Source organism: Salmo salar, chromosome ssa03 (assembly GCF_905237065.1).
Source record: "Salmo salar chromosome ssa03, Ssal_v3.1, whole genome shotgun sequence".
NCBI classification, from domain to species: domain Eukaryota; kingdom Metazoa; phylum Chordata; class Actinopteri; order Salmoniformes; family Salmonidae; genus Salmo; species Salmo salar.
Window position 1 is genome coordinate 9,514,341 of NC_059444.1, and position 19,491 is coordinate 9,533,831.

At 41.7% G+C, this 19,491-nt stretch overlaps 14 non-coding genes across 14 annotated transcripts; 9 read left to right on the plus strand and 5 right to left on the minus strand.

Annotated features, from left to right (window-relative positions):
* Positions 1–413: 413 nt before the first annotated feature.
* On the plus strand, positions 414–486 carry trnak-uuu (transfer RNA lysine (anticodon UUU)). The gene has a single exon. It is a non-coding gene; the product is annotated as a tRNA-Lys (tRNA).
* A 1,164-nt stretch (positions 487–1,650) lies between these two features.
* Positions 1,651–1,722, minus strand: trnaw-cca (transfer RNA tryptophan (anticodon CCA)). The gene has a single exon. It is a non-coding gene; the product is annotated as a tRNA-Trp (tRNA).
* Positions 1,723–1,889: 167 nt separating this feature from the next.
* On the plus strand, positions 1,890–1,962 carry trnak-uuu (transfer RNA lysine (anticodon UUU)). Its single transcript has one exon. It is a non-coding gene; the product is annotated as a tRNA-Lys (tRNA).
* A 1,403-nt stretch (positions 1,963–3,365) lies between these two features.
* Positions 3,366–3,438, plus strand: trnak-uuu (transfer RNA lysine (anticodon UUU)). The gene has a single exon. It is a non-coding gene; the product is annotated as a tRNA-Lys (tRNA).
* Positions 3,439–4,841: 1,403 nt separating this feature from the next.
* trnak-uuu (transfer RNA lysine (anticodon UUU)) lies at positions 4,842–4,914 on the plus strand. The gene has a single exon. It is a non-coding gene; the product is annotated as a tRNA-Lys (tRNA).
* Positions 4,915–6,078: 1,164 nt separating this feature from the next.
* On the minus strand, positions 6,079–6,150 carry trnaw-cca (transfer RNA tryptophan (anticodon CCA)). The gene has a single exon. It is a non-coding gene; the product is annotated as a tRNA-Trp (tRNA).
* A 167-nt stretch (positions 6,151–6,317) lies between these two features.
* trnak-uuu (transfer RNA lysine (anticodon UUU)) lies at positions 6,318–6,390 on the plus strand. Its single transcript has one exon. It is a non-coding gene; the product is annotated as a tRNA-Lys (tRNA).
* Positions 6,391–7,554: 1,164 nt separating this feature from the next.
* trnaw-cca (transfer RNA tryptophan (anticodon CCA)) lies at positions 7,555–7,626 on the minus strand. Its single transcript has one exon. It is a non-coding gene; the product is annotated as a tRNA-Trp (tRNA).
* A 167-nt stretch (positions 7,627–7,793) lies between these two features.
* On the plus strand, positions 7,794–7,866 carry trnak-uuu (transfer RNA lysine (anticodon UUU)). Its single transcript has one exon. It is a non-coding gene; the product is annotated as a tRNA-Lys (tRNA).
* A 1,164-nt stretch (positions 7,867–9,030) lies between these two features.
* trnaw-cca (transfer RNA tryptophan (anticodon CCA)) lies at positions 9,031–9,102 on the minus strand. Its single transcript has one exon. It is a non-coding gene; the product is annotated as a tRNA-Trp (tRNA).
* Positions 9,103–9,269: 167 nt separating this feature from the next.
* Positions 9,270–9,342, plus strand: trnak-uuu (transfer RNA lysine (anticodon UUU)). Its single transcript has one exon. It is a non-coding gene; the product is annotated as a tRNA-Lys (tRNA).
* A 5,020-nt stretch (positions 9,343–14,362) lies between these two features.
* On the minus strand, positions 14,363–14,434 carry trnaw-cca (transfer RNA tryptophan (anticodon CCA)). Its single transcript has one exon. It is a non-coding gene; the product is annotated as a tRNA-Trp (tRNA).
* Positions 14,435–14,601: 167 nt separating this feature from the next.
* trnak-uuu (transfer RNA lysine (anticodon UUU)) lies at positions 14,602–14,674 on the plus strand. Its single transcript has one exon. It is a non-coding gene; the product is annotated as a tRNA-Lys (tRNA).
* A 1,403-nt stretch (positions 14,675–16,077) lies between these two features.
* Positions 16,078–16,150, plus strand: trnak-uuu (transfer RNA lysine (anticodon UUU)). The gene has a single exon. It is a non-coding gene; the product is annotated as a tRNA-Lys (tRNA).
* The last annotated feature ends 3,341 nt before the right edge of the window (positions 16,151–19,491 follow it).

The window sequence follows — 19,491 nt, forward strand, 5'->3', positions numbered from 1 at the left end:
ATCTGATATGGGAATTTGCAGTGTGACAGGCTTTTATGAGAGACAATTGTCATCTAAAGCAGCATTGGTTTGGTTGTTTTCGTTCGAGGTTTGTACTGTAAGCCACATTGGTACTTGTGTTGATTCATTGACTTCGCTGTTTAAAGAAGGTAGAGATTGCACACATAAAAACACTAACCATGAAGTGACTTGAACACGGAACCTTCTGATCTGGAGTCAGATGCGCTACCGTTGCGCCACGAGGTCTTAGACAAAATGCATCTTTGGAGGTGATGCCTAGTTCAGATTTCGGTGATTGTATCATTTGGAATGGAGGCCTGGATCTCTGGGGAAATGTACCATCTGACAATGCCCCCTCGTCAGCACGTGCCTCTGCCCGACAGGTTAGGTGTATGAAAATAGGTAAATGCAGAGCCCGAATAGCTCAGTCGGTAGAGCATCAGACTTTTAATCTGAGGGTCCAGGGTTCAAGTCCCTGTTCGGGCGCTGCTTTAATGTTCACCTTCCTTCAGTAGGCAGTCTTTCGATACTTGCATTTTGTCAGATTTAAAAATGGCTTTAGTGCGAAAGCATACCATGCGATTATCTGAGGACAGCGCCCCGCTTACAAAAGCATACAAACATTTTCCAACCATATAGAGGAGTCACGAAAGTCAGAAATAGCTATCAAATCAATCACTTACCTTTGAAGATTTTCATCTGGTTGCAGTCACAAGAGTCTCAGCTACACAATAAATGTTTGTTTTGTTCAATAAAGTCCCTCTTTATATCCCAAAAACTCAGTTTTGTTGGCTCGTTGTGTTCAGTAATCCACTGGCTCAAAGACGGTCAAAACACGCAGACGAATACGTCCGAATAATACCGGTAACGTTTGTTGAAACATGTCAAACGATTTTTATAATTAATCCTCAGTTTGTCAATTGTCTAAATACGCGATAATATTTCAACCGGACAATAGCGTATTCAATAGAAAGGAAAAACAACGAAGGGCGCGCACTTGGTCATGTGCGCAAACCAGCACTGCATGCTTCCTCAGTCCACTGACAGAAGGTCTCATTCTTCTTCATTTTTCAGAAAACAATCCTGAAACAATGTCTAAAGACTGTTGACATCTAGTGGAAGCCATAGGAACTGCAATCTGGGTCCTAACCCATTAGAAACTCAATAGGCATTCAATTGAAAACTTCCCACATCAAAAAAAATCCCACTTCCCGGATGGATTTTCCTCAGATTTTCACCTGCCATATCAGTTCTGTTATACTCACAGACATCATTTGAACGGTTTTGGAAACTTTAAAGTGTGTTCTATCCAAATCTACCATTTATATGCATATCCTAGGTTCTGGGCCTGAGTAAAAGGCAGTTTACTTTGGGCACGCTTCTCATCCAGACGTCAAAATACTTCCCCTAAGCCATAAGAAGTTGAAATCCGTGTTCGAAGACTGATTTAAGTCTGTCAATCAATCACACAGCATCATCTGATATGGGAATTTGCAGTGTGCCAGGCTTTTATGAGAGACAATTGTCATCTAAAGCAGCATTGGTTTGGTTGTTTTCGTTCGAGATTTGTACTGTAAGCCACATTGGTACTTGTGCTGATTCATTGACTTCGCTGTTTAAAGAAGGTAGAGATTGCACACATAAAAACACTAACCACGACGTGATTTGAACACGGAACCTTCTGATCTGGAGTCAGATGCGCTACCGTTGCGCCACGAGGTCTTAGACAAAATGCATCTTTGGAGGTGATGCCTAGTTCAGATTTCGGTGACTGTATCATTTGGAATGGAGGCCTGGATCTCTGGGGAAATGTACCATCTGACAATGCCCCCTCGTCAGCACGTGCCTCTGCCCGACAGGTTAGGTGTATGAAAATAGGTAAATGCAGAGCCCGAATAGCTCAGTCGGTAGAGCATCAGACTTTTAATCTGAGGGTCCAGGGTTCAAGTCCCTGTTCGGGCGCTGCTTTAATGTTCACCTTCTTTCAGCAGGCAGTCTTTCGATACTTGCATTTTGTCAGATTTAAAAATGGCTTTAGTGCGAAAGCATACCATGCGATTATCTGAGGACAGCGCCCCGCTTACAAAAGCATACAAACATTTTCCAACCATATAGAGGAGTCACGAAAGTCAGAAATAGCTATCAAATCAATCACTTACCTTTGAAGATTTTCATCTGGTTGCAGTCACAAGAGTCTCAGCTACACAATAAATGTTTGTTTTGTTCAATAAAGTCCCTCTTTATATCCCAAAAACTCAGTTTTGTTGGCTCGTTGTGTTCAGTAATCCACTGGCTCAAAGACGGTCAAAACACGCAGACGAATACGTCCGAATAGTACCGGTAACGTTTGTTGAAACATGTCAAACGATTTTTATAATTAATCCTCAGTTTGTCAATTGTCTAAATACGCGATAATATTTCAACCGGACAATAGCGTATTCAATAGAAAGGAAAAACAACGAAGGGCGCGCACTTGGTCATGTGCACAAACCAGCACTGCATGCTTCCTCAGTCCACTGACAGAAGGTCTCATTCTTCTTCATTTTTCAGAAAACAATCCTGAAACAATGTCTAAAGACTGTTGACATCTAGTGGAAGCCATAGGAACTGCAATCTGGGTCCTAACCCATTAGAAACTCAATAGGCATTCAATTGAAAACTTCCCACATCAAAAAAAATCCCACTTCCCGGATGGATTTTCCTCAGATTTTCACCTGCCATATCAGTTCTGTTATACTCACAGACATCATTTGAACAGTTTTGGAAACTTTACAGTGTGTTCTATCCAAATCTACCAATTATATGCATATCCTAGGTTCTGGGCCTGAGTAAAAGGCAGTTTACTTTGGGCACGCTTCTCATCCAGACGTCAAAATACTTCCCCTAAGCCATAAGAAGTTGAAATCCGTGTTCGAAGACTGATTTAAGTCTGTCAATCAATCACACAGCATCATCTGATATGGGAATTTGCAGTGTGCCAGGCTTTTATGAGAGACAATTGTCATCTAAAGCAGCATTGGTTTGGTTGTTTTCGTTCGAGATTTGTACTGTAAGCCACATTGGTACTTGTGCTGATTCATTGACTTCGCTGTTTAAAGAAGGTAGAGATTGCACACATAAAAACACTAACCACGACGTGATTTGAACACGGAACCTTTTGATCTGGAGTCAGACGCAATACCGTGGCGCCACGAGGTCTTAGAAAAAATGCATCTTTGGAGGTGATGCCTAGTTCAGATTTCGTTGACTGTATCATTTGGAATGGAGGCCTGGATCTCTGGGGAAATGTACCATCTGACAATGCCCCCTCGTCAGCACGTGCCTCTGCCCGACAGGTTAGGTGTATGAAAATAGGTAAATGCAGAGCCCGAATAGCTCAGTCGGTAGAGCATCAGACTTTTAATCTGAGGGTCCAGGGTTCAAGTCCCTGTTCGGGCGCTGCTTTAATGTTCACCTTCTTTCAGCAGGCAGTCTTTCGATACTTGCATTTTGTCAGATTTAAAAATGGCTTTAGTGCGAAAGCATACCATGCGATTATCTGAGGACAGCGCCCCGCTTACAAAAGCATACAAACATTTTCCAACCATATAGAGGAGTCACGAAAGTCAGAAATAGCTATCAAATCAATCACTTACCTTTGAAGATTTTCATCTGGTTGCAGTCACAAGAGTCTCAGCTACACAATAAATGTTTGTTTTGTTCAATAAAGTCCCTCTTTATATCCCAAAAACTCAGTTTTGTTGGCTCGTTGTGTTCAGTAATCCACTGGCTCAAAGACGGTCAAAACACGCAGACGAATACGTCCGAATAGTACCGGTAACGTTTGTTGAAACATGTCAAACGATTTTTATAAATAATCCTCAGTTTGTCAATTGTCTAAATACTCGATAATATTTCAACCGGACAATAGCGTATTCAATAGAAAGGAAAAACAACGAAGGGCGCGCACTTGGTCATGTGCGCAAACCAGCACTGCATGCTTCCTCAGTCCACTGACAGAAGGTCTCATTCTTCTTCATTTTTCAGAAAACAATCCTGAAACAATGTCTAAAGACTGTTGACATCTAGTGGAAGCCATAGGAACTGCAATCTGGGTCCTAACCCATTAGAAACTCAATAGGCATTCAATTGAAAACTTCCCACATCAAAAAAAATCCCACTTCCCGGATGGATTTTCCTCAGATTTTCACCTGCCATATCAGTTCTGTTATACTCACAGACATCATTTGAACGGTTTTGGAAACTTTACAGTGTGTTCTATCCAAATCTACCAATTATATGCATATCCTAGCTTCTGGGCCTGAGTAAAAGGCAGTTTACTTTGGGCACGCTTCTCATCCAGACGTCAAAATACTTCCCCTAAGCCATAAGAAGTTGAAATCCGTGTTCGAAGACTGATTTAAGTCTGTCAATCAATCACACAGCATCATCTGATATGGGAATTTGCAGTGTGCCAGGCTTTTATGAGAGACAATTGTCATCTAAAGCAGCATTGGTTTGGTTGTTTTCGTTCGAGATTTGTACTGTAAGCCACATTGGTACTTGTGCTTATTCATTGACTTCGCTGTTTAAAGAAGGTAGAGATTGCACACATAAAAACACTAACCATGAAGTGATTTGAACACGGAACCTTCTGATCTGGAGTCAGATGCGCTACCGTTGCGCCACGAGGTCTTAGACAAAATGCATCTTTGGAGGTGATGCCTAGTTCAGATTTCGGTGACTGTATCATTTGGAATGGAGGCCTGGATCTCTGGGGAAATGTACCATCTGACAATGCCCCCTCGTCAGCACGTGCCTCTGCCCGACAGGTTAGGTGTATGAAAATAGGTAAATGCAGAGCCCGAATAGCTCAGTCGGTAGAGCATCAGACTTTTAATCTGAGGGTCCAGGGTTCAAGTCCCTGTTCGGGCGCTGCTTTAATGTTCACCTTCTTTCAGCAGGCAGTCTTTCGATACTTGCATTTTGTCAGATTTAAAAATGGCTTTAGTGCGAAAGCATACCATGCGATTATCTGAGGACAGCGCCCCGCTTACAAAAGCATACAAACATTTTCCAACCATATAGAGGAGTCACGAAAGTCAGAAATAGCTATCAAATCAATCACTTACCTTTGAAGATTTTCATCTGGTTGCAGTCACAAGAGTCTCAGCTACACAATAAATGTTTGTTTTGTTCAATAAAGTCCCTCTTTATATCCCAAAAACTCAGTTTTGTTGGCTCGTTGTGTTCAGTAATCCACTGGCTCAAAGACGGTCAAAACACGCAGACGAATACGTCCGAATAATACCGGTAACGTTTGTTGAAACATGTCAAACGATTTTTATAAATAATCCTCAGTTTGTCAATTGTCTAAATACGCGATAATATTTCAACCGGACAATAGCGTATTCAATAGAAAGGAAAAACAACGAAGGGCGCGCACTTGGTCATGTGCGCAAACCAGCACTGCATGCTTCCTCAGTCCACTGACAGAAGGTCTCATTCTTCTTCATTTTTCAGAAAACAATCCTGAAACAATGTCTAAAGACTGTTGACATCTAGTGGAAGCCATAGGAACTGCAATCTTGGTCCTAACCCATTAGAAACTCAATAGGCATTCAATTGAAAACTTCCCACATCAAAAAAAATCCCACTTCCCGGATGGATTTTCCTCAGATTTTCACCTGCCATATCAGTTCTGTTATACTCACAGACATCATTTGAACGGTTTTGGAAACTTTACAGTGTGTTCTATCCAAATCTACCAATTATATGCATATCCTAGCTTCTGGGCCTGAGTAAAAGGTAGTTTACTTTGGGCACGCTTCTCATCCAGACGTCAAAATACTTCCCCTAAGCCATAAGAAGTTGAAATCCGTGTTCGAAGACTGATTTAAGTCTGTCAATCAATCACACAGCATCATCTGATATGGGAATTTGCAGTGTGCCAGGCTTTTATGAGAGACAATTGTCATCTAAAGCAGCATTGGTTTGGTTGTTTTCGTTCGAGATTTGTACTGTAAGCCACATTGGTACTTGTGCTGATTCATTGACTTCGCTGTTTAAAGAAGGTAGAGATTGCACACATAAAAACACTAACCACGACGTGATTTGAACACGGAACCTTCTGATCTGGAGTCAGATGCGCTACCGTTGCGCCACGAGGTCTTAGACAAAATGCATCTTTGGAGGTGATGCCTAGTTCAGATTTCGGTGACTGTATCATTTGGAATGGAGGCCTGGATCTCTGGGGAAATGTACCATCTGACAATGCCCCCTCGTCAGCACGTGCCTCTGCCCGACAGGTTAGGTGTATGAAAATAGGTAAATGCAGAGCCCGAATAGCTCAGTCGGTAGAGCATCAGACTTTTAATCTGAGGGTCCAGGGTTCAAGTCCCTGTTCGGGCGCTGCTTTAATGTTCACCTTCTTTCAGCAGGCAGTCTTTCGATACTTGCATTTTGTCAGATTTAAAAATGGCTTTAGTGCGAAAGCATACCATGCGATTATCTGAGGACAGCGCCCCGCTTACAAAAGCATACAAACATTTTCCAACCATATAGAGGAGTCACGAAAGTCAGAAATAGCTATCAAATCAATCACTTACCTTTGAAGATTTTCATCTGGTTGCAGTCACAAGAGTCTCAGCTACACAATAAATGTTTGTTTTGTTCAATAAAGTCCCTCTTTATATCCCAAAAACTCAGTTTTGTTGGCTCGTTGTGTTCAGTAATCCACTGGCTCAAAGACGGTCAAAACACGCAGACGAATACGTCCGAATAGTACCGGTAACGTTTGTTGAAACATGTCAAACGATTTTTATAATTAATCCTCAGTTTGTCAATTGTCTAAATACGCGATAATATTTCAACCGGACAATAGCGTATTCAATAGAAAGGAAAAACAACGAAGGGCGCGCACTTGGTCATGTGCGCAAACCAGCACTGCATGCTTCCTCAGTCCACTGACAGAAGGTCTCATTCTTCTTCATTTTTCAGAAAACAATCCTGAAACAATGTCTAAAGACTGTTGACATCTAGTGGAAGCCATAGGAACTGCAATCTGGGTCCTAACCCATTAGAAACTCAATAGGCATTCAATTGAAAACTTCCCACATCAAAAAAAATCCCACTTCCCGGATGGATTTTCCTCAGATTTTCACCTGCCATATCAGTTCTGTTATACTCACAGACATCATTTGAACGGTTTTGGAAACTTTACAGTGTGTTCTATCCAAATCTACCAATTATATGCATATCCTAGCTTCTGGGCCTGAGTAAAAGGTAGTTTACTTTGGGCACGCTTCTCATCCAGACGTCAAAATACTTCCCCTAAGCCATAAGAAGTTGAAATCCGTGTTCGAAGACTGATTTAAGTCTGTCAATCAATCACACAGCATCATCTGATATGGGAATTTGCAGTGTGCCAGGCTTTTATGAGAGACAATTGTCATCTAAAGCAGCATTGGTTTGGTTGTTTTCGTTCGAGATTTGTACTGTAAGCCACATTGGTACTTGTGCTGATTCATTGACTTCGCTGTTTAAAGAAGGTAGAGATTGCACACATAAAAACACTAACCACGACGTGATTTGAACACGGAACCTTCTGATCTGGAGTCAGATGCGCTACCGTTGCGCCACGAGGTCTTAGACAAAATGCATCTTTGGAGGTGATGCCTAGTTCAGATTTCGGTGACTGTATCATTTGGAATGGAGGCCTGGATCTCTGGGGAAATGTACCATCTGACAATGCCCCCTCGTCAGCACGTGCCTCTGCCCGACAGGTTAGGTGTATGAAAATAGGTAAATGCAGAGCCCGAATAGCTCAGTCGGTAGAGCATCAGACTTTTAATCTGAGGGTCCAGGGTTCAAGTCCCTGTTCGGGTGCTGCTTTAATGTTCACCTTCTTTCAGCAGGCAGTCTTTCGATACTTGCATTTTGTCAGATTTAAAAATGGCTTTAGTGCGAAAGCATACCATGCGATTATCTGAGGACAGCGCCCCGCTTACAAAAGCATACAAACATTTTCCAACCATATAGAGGAGTCACGAAAGTCAGAAATAGCTATCAAATCAATCACTTACCTTTGAAGATTTTCATCTGGTTGCAGTCACAAGAGTCTCAGCTACACAATAAATGTTTGTTTTGTTCAATAAAGTCCCTCTTTATATCCCAAAAACTCAGTTTTGTTGGCTCGTTGTGTTCAGTAATCCACTGGCTCAAAGACGGTCAAAACACGCAGACGAATACGTCCGAATAGTACCGGTAACGTTTGTTGAAACATGTCAAACGATTTTTATAATTAATCCTCAGTTTGTCAATTGTCTAAATACGCGATAATATTTCAACCGGACAATAGCGTATTCAATAGAAAGGAAAAACAACGAAGGGCGCGCACTTGGTCATGTGCGCAAACCAGCACTGCATGCTTCCTCAGTCCACTGACAGAAGGTCTCATTCTTCTTCATTTTTCAGAAAACAATCCTGAAACAATGTCTAAAGACTGTTGACATCTAGTGGAAGCCATAGGAACTGCAATCTGGGTCCTAACCCATTAGAAACTCAATAGGCATTCAATTGAAAACTTCCCACATCAAAAAAAATCCCACTTCCCGGATGGATTTTCCTCAGATTTTCACCTGCCATATCAGTTCTGTTATACTCACAGACATCATTTGAACGGTTTTGGAAACTTTACAGTGTGTTCTATCCAAATCTACCAATTATATGCATATCCTAGCTTCTGGGCCTGAGTAAAAGGTAGTTTACTTTGGGCACGCTTCTCATCCAGACGTCAAAATACTTCCCCTAAGCCATAAGAAGTTGAAATCCGTGTTCGAAGACTGATTTAAGTCTGTCAATCAATCACACAGCATCATCTGATATGGGAATTTGCAGTGTGCCAGGCTTTTATGAGAGACAATTGTCATCTAAAGCAGCATTGGTTTGGTTGTTTTCGTTCGAGATTTGTACTGTAAGCCACATTGGTACTTGTGCTGATTCATTGACTTCGCTGTTTAAAGAAGGTAGAGATTGCACACATAAAAACACTAACCACGACGTGATTTGAACACGGAACCTTCTGATCTGGAGTCAGATGCGCTACCGTTGCGCCACGAGGTCTTAGACAAAATGCATCTTTGGAGGTGATGCCTAGTTCAGATTTCGGTGACTGTATCATTTGGAATGGAGGCCTGGATCTCTGGGGAAATGTACCATCTGACAATGCCCCCTCGTCAGCACGTGCCTCTGCCCGACAGGTTAGGTGTATGAAAATAGGTAAATGCAGAGCCCGAATAGCTCAGTCGGTAGAGCATCAGACTTTTAATCTGAGGGTCCAGGGTTCAAGTCCCTGTTCGGGCGCTGCTTTAATGTTCACCTTCTTTCAGCAGGCAGTCTTTCGATACTTGCATTTTGTCAGATTTAAAAATGGCTTTAGTGCGAAAGCATACCATGCGATTATCTGAGGACAGCGCCCCGCTTACAAAAGCATACAAACATTTTCCAACCATATAGAGGAGTCACGAAAGTCAGAAATAGCTATCAAATCAATCACTTACCTTTGAAGATTTTCATCTGGTTGCAGTCACAAGAGTCTCAGCTACACAATAAATGTTTGTTTTGTTCAATAAAGTCCCTCTTTATATCCAAAAACTCAGTTTTGTTGGCGCGTTGTGTTCAGTAATCCACTGGCTCAAAGGCGGTCAAAACACGCAGACGAATACATCCGAATAGTACCGGTAAAGTTTGTTGAAACATGTCAAACGATTTTTATAATTAATCCTCAGGTTGTCAATTGTCTAAATTCTCGATAATATTTCAACCGGACAATAGCGTATTCAATAGAAAGGAAAAACAACGAAGGGCGCGCACTTGGTCATGTGCGCAAACCAACACTGCATGCTTCCTTAGTCCACTGACAGAAGGTCTCATTCTTGTTCATTTTTCAGAAAACAATCCTGAAACAATGTCTAAAGACTGTTGACATCTAGTGGAAGCCATAGGAACTGCAATCTGGGTCCTAACCCATTAGAAACTCAATAGGCATTCAATTGAAAACTTCCCACATCAAAAAAAATCCCACTTCCCGGATGGATTTTCCTCAGATTTTCACCTGCCATATCAGTTCTGTTATACTCACAGACATCATTTGAACAGTTTTGGAAACTTTACAGTGTGTTCTATACAAATCTACCAATTATATGCATATCCTAGCTTCTGGGCCTGAGTAAAAGGCAGTTTACTTTGGGCACGCTTCTCATCCAGACGTCAAAATACTTCCCCTAAGCCATAAGAAGTTGAAATCCGTGTTCGAAGACTGATTTAAGTCTGTCAATCAATCACACAGCATCATCTGATATGAGAATTTGCAGTGTGCCAGGCTTTTATGAGAGACAATTGTCATCTAAAGCAGCATTGGTTTGGTTGTTTTCGTTCGAGATTTGTACTGTAAGCCACATTGGTACTTGTGCTGATTCATTGACTTCGCTGTTTAAACCTGTTAGGGCTACCCCCCCACTTCTCTTAATTTCCGCCTAAAGACATACCCAAATCTAACTGTCTGTAGCTCAGGCCCAGTAGCAAGGATATGCATGTTCTTGGTTTCATTTGAAAGGAAACACTCTGAAGTTTGTGGAAATGTGAATTGAATGTAGGAGAATATAACACAATAGATCTGGTAGAAGAAAATACAAGGAAACAAACATACGTTTTCTGTTATTTATTGTTGCTGTATCATCTTTCAAATAAAGAAGAACAGACAAACATACAGATGGGATGCTGGGGATGGTTTGATTGCAGAAAATAAGATGGCAACAATAGCTGAGCAAAGTTTTGGAAAATTAACTCCAAAAATGAGCGAGCCACATGCCATTGATCATGAGGTCACCCAGGTGTCCCACACCAATGTACCCAAATGTACCCAAGTGGCCAAATTGGTACAGTGATACATATTGAAAGAAACAACTATATACAAAATACAAATGTCATTCTAACACTCCCCCCCCCCCCCAAAAAAAAAGTAAAAAATTAACATTGGGAACTATTTACACTTTATATTTACAATACTGTGAAGACCCTCAGTCCACAATATTGTGCTGATGGTGCCATGGCACATAGCAGTTTCTTTCTGCTGTAAAGCAGAGGCTTACTGCGCAGGTGTTGCAGGTGATGGCACATTTTCTGTGACAAAGGGCACAGCGACGTCTCCCCACTGTGGCCTTTTTGCCCGGAGGCACATCCATGCCTGCAGAGATGTATCTGGGCAGGTGAACACCACAGTTTGGAGCAGAAGAGACAGAGGTAGAGGGGACAGAAGGTGCTTCAGTGGACTTGCTATAGGCAGCAAGCTCCTGGATGAGCACCTCTCTGAATGCAAGCTGAGAGATGGGGGCTGTCCACAGCTCTTGGCCATTTCCTTCTGTAGAATGAAAGAATTGACCACACCAATATCAATAAAATGATTTTTAAAAAAATTGTACCATTTCATGGTCTTGTGTAGCACATTGTAGTACCCTATCAGTGCATCTGACAGGTCCACACCCCCCATGCTCTTGTTGTAGTCTTTGACAGCTACTGGAATGGGGCCATTTTTGGTGTTCCATGCCCCGCTACCGTCCTTGACACGCCTGATGACCTGATCTCCACTGAAGGACTTGTGGATAGTGGAGCACATGACCACCTCCCTGGTATCCATCCACTTCACAAACAGCAGGCCATCTTCACGGATCCATCGCATGGTACCCCGCTCAGCCCGCTTAGGCATGTCGTTTTCCTTGGTTTTCGGAAAGCCCACCCTGTTGGTCCGAATGGTCCCACAAGCCCACACATCACGCTGCCTCAGGTCTCTGAACAGGGTAGGGCTTGTGTAGAAGTTGTCTACAAATAGTTTGTAGCCCTTCCCCAGCAGTTGAAAATCCAATAATTCCATAACGGAATCATAACTCAGTCCATTACCGGTTGCAAAACTGCTCTTCCCCTCATAAACAAAAAATTACAGGTGTAGGCACACACAGAATCAGCCAAAACAAACAGTTTGTATCCCCACTTGGTCGGTTTGTTTCTCATGTATTGTTTTAGGCTGATTCGGGCCTTTGAGGCTACCATCCTCTCATCAATGGACAGGTTCTGGGCAGGCTGAAAATAGGTCTTGCAGGCCTCAACGATGTTGGGGTAGAGAGGTTTGATCTTGCATAGCCTATCAAACCTTGGTGTGCCTCTCTGCTTGTCATTCTCCCCATCAACTTCTGGGTCACTGATGTGAAGTGCCCGTGAGATAGACAGAAACCGTTTGCAAGACATCACAGTCATGGGGAAAGGCAGTTGGTAGAGAGCTGACGTCTTCCAGTAGTCCTTCAGAGTTTTCAACTTCACCAGCCCCATGTAAATGACCAGTGAAAGAAAGCAGAAAAGGTCTGAAATGGAAATGGGCTTCCATGCCTCTTTCTTTCCTGACTGCTTCTTAGCCCCATACTTATTGGTGTTCGACACCAGGGAATCTACAACTGACGAGGTGAAAAACAGTTGGAAAAGTTGAAGGGGTCTGTACTTTGCAGTCATGTCAAGTTGAGGGCCTGGCTGCCTTTTGGGTCTGAAAACTGGTGGAATTGGTTCCACATCTTCTTCTGACACAGAGTGCCAACGACCCTCTGTCCCTTTGTTTGAAGGTTTCTCTCTGCCCCACCTCCGTTTCTTTGTTACTGACTTCACACCTCTAGATGGAGCCAGAGACAGCAGGGCTCCGTCTGGATGAACCAGCTTCAGAGGGGGATGGGCACCTAGCCACTGGTGGCTCATAATCAGAATCACTCCCACTGTGAATGAAAGGCAAAACTCAGTAAGAATACTTTCACATATGAGCCCTGTATCAACATGTAAAATAAACATATGTGTATTATATAGAGTACAGGGAACATTATGGTGAATTGCTGTTCCATTCCACGTTTATGTAAATTCAATTTAAAAAATATATATATATATAAACACACAGTACAGCCAAGGTGTACTTTATACATTTACATTTTAGTCATTTAGCAGATGCGCTTATCCAGAGCGACGTACAGTAGTGAATGTATACATCTCACGCATTATAATTTTTTTTTGTATTGGTCCCCAGTGAGAATTGAACCCATAGCCATGGCATTATAGACACCATGCGCTACCGACTGAGCCACAGGGAAGACATTGCGTTACTGATGGAATTTTTATATATTGCAAATAAAATAAGAAAATCTCAATAAAAAAAAAAATATATTTCATATTATTCATTTCAAACAATAACATTACGACTTACTTATCCAGCACGGCATCCTCCCCATGTAGAAACATATCTTCAGTCCTGGAGTCAAAGCTATCTTCACTGAAAGAATCATCTTCCTCTAGAAATTCTGTCTCGCTTTCTCTATCAATTTCCTCTAAAATCTCGGTCAAATCTGTATACCTAGACTTTGTTTTAGACTTTCCTGATTTATTCGCCATAATTTCACTAAATAAACTTGCTGAAAACGCTATTGATTATGTACCGCTATGCGTAACACTCGTGGCTCCGTCAAGTAGAATTCGCAATGACTGGAGAACCTCTTTTACGCCAGAGTTTACGACGAAGGCTGGTCTTCAAACCTATAACCATTATACACCGTCATTTACCTTAGCTCATTGGCTATCTTCCAAGCTAGATTTCAAGATGATCAGTGGTCATTGGGCCAAAATACAGTCAATCAACGATAGACCGCTCCTACCACTGGTGCGTAAAGCTGTCATTGATCGCTGTCTTCAAATCGGCTTCTTTCGGTCAATACGTCCCAGGAAAAAAACCATCAAGGTTGATGTGTCACTAACAATCAGAGGATTGCAATGAAGCCAACCTTGACTAGATACACGTTTGTTTTGTGAGTGTAATTACCACGAATGTCACGTCCAAAGTTGAAGGAGACGGAAATCACGACGCAAGCGGTTTACAAATGTTTCGTGTTAGGCTATAAAAATGGATTTGATCAAACATAATTGACATTCACTAAGTAGTTAGGACACTTGGCATTGCCACCAGAAGAAGATCTTCAAAGGTAATTGATTATTTTATTGCCATTTCTGACTTTAGTGGAAAATGCCAGTAATGCTTGTGTGTGCGGGAGCTGTCCTCGGATTATTATAATGTATGCTTTCGCCGCAAAACATTTTTGATATCTGACATACTGGCTGGATTAACAAGATGTTAAGCTTTTAAAAACTGTAACCTACATGTATTTACATAAATGTTTAATATAACGATAGTGGATTTAGAATTGTGAAGCTATCCATTTTCACCGGATGTTAGCCAAGTGGGACGAAATCGTCCCACCTAGCCCAGACAGGTTAAAGAAGGTAGAGATTGCACACATAAAAACACTAACCACGACGTGATTTGAACACGGAACCTTCTGAACTGGAGTCAGATGCGCTACCGTTGCGCCACGAGGTCTTAGACAAAATGCATCTTTGGAGGTGATGCCTAGTTCAGATTTCGTTGACTGTATCATTTGGAATGGAGGCCTGGATCTCTGGGGAAATGTACCATCTGACAATGCCCCCTCGTCAGCACGTGCCTCTGCCCGACAGGTTAGGTGTATGAAAATAGGTAAATGCTGAACCCCAATAGCTCAGTCGGTAGAGCATCAGACTTTTAATCTGAGGGTCCAGGGTTCAAGTCCCTGTTCGGGCGCTGCTTTAATGTTCACCTTCTTTCAGCAGGCAGTCTTTCGATACTTGCATTTTGTCAGATTTAAAAATGGCTTTACTGCGAAAGCATACCATGCGATTATCTGAGGACAGCGCCCGGCTTACAAAAGCATACAAACATTTTCCAACCATATAGAGGAGTCATGAAAGTCAGAATTAGCTATCAAATCAATCACTTAAATTGGAAGATTTTCATCTGGTTGCAGTCACAAGAGTCTCAGCTACACAATAAATGTTTGTTTTGTTCAATAAAGTCCCTCTTTATATCCCAAAAACTCAGTTTTGTTGGCTCGTTGTGTTCAGTAATCCACTGGCTCAAAGACGGTCAAAACACACAGACGAATACGTCCGAATAGTACCGCTAACGTTTGTTGAAACATGTCAAACGATTTTTATAATTAATCCTCAGTTTGTCAATTGTCTAAATACGCGATAATATTTCAACCGGACAATAGCGTATTCAATAGAAAGGAAAAACAACGAAGGGCGCGCACTTGGTCATGTGCGCAAACCAGCACTGCATGCTTCCTCAGTCCACTGACAGAAGGTCTCATTCTTCTTCATTTTTCAGAAAACAATCCTGAAACAATGTCTAAAGATTGTTGACATCTAGTGGAAGCCATAGGAACTGCAATCTGGGTCCTAACCCATTAGAAACTCAATAGGCATTCAATTGAAAACTTCCCACATCAAAAAAAATCCCACTTCCCGTATGGATTTTCCTATGATTTTCACCTGCCATATCAGTTCTGTTATACTCACAGACATCGTTTGAACGGTTTTGGAAACTTTACAGTGTGTTCTATCCAAATCTACCAATTATATGCATATCCTAGCTTCTGGGCCTGAGTAACAGGCAGTTTACTTTGGGCACGCTTCTCATCCAGACGTCAAAATACTTCCCCATAGCCATAAGAAGTTCAAATCCGTGTTCGAAGACTGATTTAAGTTTGTCAATCAATCACACAGCATCATCTGATATGGGAATTTGCAGTGTGCCAGGCTTTTATGAGAGACAATTGTCATCTAAAGCAGCATTGGTTTGGTTGTTTTCGTTTGAGATTTGTACTGTAAGGCACATTGGTACTTGTGCTGATTCATTGTCTTCGCTGTTTAAAGAAGGTAGAGATTGCACACATAAAAACTCTGAACACGACGTGATTTGAACACGCAACCTTCTGATCTGGAGTCAGACGGCCTACCATTGCACCACTAGGTCTTAGACAAAATGCATTTTTGGAGGGGATGCCTAGTTCAGATTTCGTTGACTGTATAATTTGGAATGGAGGCCTGGTTCTCTGGGGAAATGTACCATCTGACAATGCCCCCTCGTCAGCACGTGCCTCTGCCTGGCAGGTTAGGTGTATGAAAATAAGTAAATGCAGAACCTGAATAGCTCAGTAGGTAGAGCATCAGTCTTTTAATCTGAGGGTCCAGGGTTCAAGTCCCTGTTTGGGCGCTGCTTTAATGTTCACCTTCCTTCAGTAGGCATTCTTTCGATACTTGCATTTTGTCAGATATAAAAATGGCTTTACTGCGAAAGCATACCATGCGATTATCTGAGGACAGCGCCCCACATACAAATGCATACAAACATTTTCCAACCAATTAGAGGAGTCACGAAAGTCAGAAATAGCGATCAAATGAATCACTTTGAAGATTTTCATCTGGTTGCAGTCACAAGAGTCTCAGCTACACAATAAATGTTTGTTTTGTTCAATAAAGTCCCTCTTTATATCCCAAAAACTAAGTTTTGTTGGCGCGTTGTGTTCAGTAATCCATTGGCTCAAAGGCGGTCAAAACACGCAGACGAATACGTCCGAATAGTACCGGTAACGTTTGTTGAAACATGTCAAACGATTTTTAGAATTAATCCTCAGGTTGTCAATTGTCTAAATACTCGATAATATTTCAACCGGACAATAGCGTATTCAATAGAAAGGAAAAACAGCGAAGGGCGTGCACTTGGTCATGTGCGCAAACCAGCACTGCATGCTTCCTCAGTCCACTGACAGAAGGTCTCATTCTTCTTCATTTTTCAGAAAACAATCCTGAAACAATGTCTAAAGACTGTTGACATCTAGTGGAAGCCATAGGAACTGCAATCTGGGTCCTAACCCATTAGAAACTCAATAGGCATTCAATTGAAAACTTCCCACATCAAAATAAATCTCACTTCCCGGATGGATTTTCCTCAGATTTTCACCTGCCATATCAGTTCTGTTATACTCACAGACATCATTTGAACGGTTTTGGAAATTTTACAGTGTGTTCTATCCAAATCTACCAATTATATGCATATCCTAGCTTCTGGGCCTGAGTAACAGGCAGTTTACTTTGGGCACGCTTCTCATCCAGACGTCAAAATACTTCCCCCAAGCCATAAGAAGTTAATGTTGCTGTTAATGTTGCTGTTAATGTTACTGTTGCTGTTAATGTTGCTGTTAATGTTGCTGTTAATGTTACTGTTGCAGTTAATGTTACTGTTAATGTTGCTGTTAATGTTACTGTTGCTGTTAATGTTGCTGTTGCTGTTAGTGTTACTGTTGCTTTTAATGTTGCTGTTAAATTTGCTGTTACTGTTAATGTTGCTGTTAGTGTTGCTATTACTGTTAGTGTTGCTGTTAATGTTACTGTTGCTGTTGCTGTTAGTGTTGCTGTTGCTGTTACTGTTACTGTTACTGTTGCTGTTGCTGTTAGTGGTAATGTTGCTGTTGCTGTTTCTATTGCTGTTACTGTTGCTGTTGCTGTTACTGGTAGTGGTAATGTTGCTGTTACTGTTAATGTTGCTGTTGCTGTTACTGTTGCTGTTAGTGTTGCTGTTAATGTTGCTGTTACTGTTAGTGTTGCTGTTAATGTTGCTGTTACTGTTACTGTTGCTGTTAATGTTGCTGTTACTGTTAGTGTTGGTGTTGCTGTTGCTGTTAATTTTGCTGTTGCTGTTGCTGTTACAGTTACTGTTAATGTTACTGTTAGTGTTGCTGTTAATGTTGCTTTTGCTGTTAATGTTGCTGTTGCTGTTAATGTTATTGTTAATGTTGCTGTTACTGTTACTGTTGCTGTTGCTGTTGCTGTTGCTGTTGCTGTTACTGTTAATGTTGCTGTTACTGTTACTGTCTTGTATTGGCTATTTTGTTTGTATCACTATAGACAGACAGATCCCAGACAGATAGGCAGACAGACAGTGGGATCAAAAGATTGATGTTTGGATAGATAGATACATGGCTTTTCCTAAATGTACAAGGAGTTCTCCCCTTCCAACATAGATGGACCACAACTAATATATATACACTGAGTTGATAAAACATTAGGAACATCTCACTAATATTGAGTTGCACCCCCCTTTTGCCTTCAGAACAGCTTCAATTCGTTAGGGCATGGACTCCAGCGTTCCACAGGGATGCTGGCCCATGTTAACTTCAATGTTTCCCACAGTTGTGTCAGGTTGGCTGGATGTCCTTTGGTTGGTGGACCATTCTTGATAACTGTGAAAACCCCAACAGCATTGCAGTTCTTGACACAAACCGGTGTGCCTGGCACCTACTCCCGTACCCCATTCAAAGGCAGATAAATATTTTGTCTTGCCCATTCACCGTCTGAATGGTACACATACGTAATCTATGTCTTAATTGTCTCAAGACTTAAAAATCCTTCTTTAACCTGTCTCCTCCACTTCATCTACACTGACTGAAGTGGATTTAACAACTGACATCAATAAGGGATCATAGACTGACCAGGTGAATCCAGGTGAAAGCAATGTCCTGGAAATGTTTTGTACACTCAGTGTATAAGAAAGCTACTGCCCCTGTTTCCTAACCTTTCCTTTTCCAGGGCCTTCTTTGTTCATGACACAGTGGCACAGAAAGGTTAGGACCCCGAGCAGTCACCCCTACCTGATGATATAGAGGAAGAGGATGAAGACTCTGAAGATTAGAAGACCGGTCAAAAGGACTCTGTGAAGATTAAAAGACTGGTAAAAAGGACTCTGTGAAGATCAGAAGACTGGTCAAAAGGACTCTGTGAGGATTAGAAGACTGGTCAAAAGGACTCTGTGAGGATTAGAAGACTGGTCAAAAGGACTCTGTGAGGATTAGAAGACTGGTCAAAAGGACTCTGTGAGGATTAGAAGACTGGTCAAAAGGACTCTGTGAAGATTAGAAGACTGGTCAAAAGGACTCTGTGAAGATTAGAAAACTGGTCCATCATGGGCATATAGCTAAGTACTAGATTGAGATTTCAAGTTAGGATTGTGCTCATGCTGTATTTGGCGTTGTCCTTTGCGAAACATTCTCTGAACACATTGATAATATCAGATAAAAAATTGGAATGACATTTTAGAACCTATACTTGAATGCCACAGTGATAGGTCTGATACTTGTCTGATCAGCAGCGCAACAATATGGGACGTGCTGAAGGTTAAAGCCACGGAGAATAGCTTTTAAGAACAGTCCTATTGTCAATTAATTGTAGTCTAGTCTCGTTACAGCCTTAGTAGCTGGTTTCATTCTTGGTACTGAGATTGTAGTCACACAACCTACTGTATTCCATGGAAGCCACACAAGTGAAGGTGTAGCCAGGACAAAAGCTCCAAGATGGAAAGACAACATACGGAACAGGGTTCTAGAAAACCCTGGATCACCTTTGGGGCTGCAGTCTCTCCAATCTCAGGCTTTGGAGAGTCAATTCTTCCATATCTTTGCTGCCATATATCTACAGTGACACATTGCAGAGTTATAACATTCTTGTGTGTGTGTGTGTCTGTTTGCGTGTGTGTGTGTTTGTGTGTGTGTCTGTTTGCAT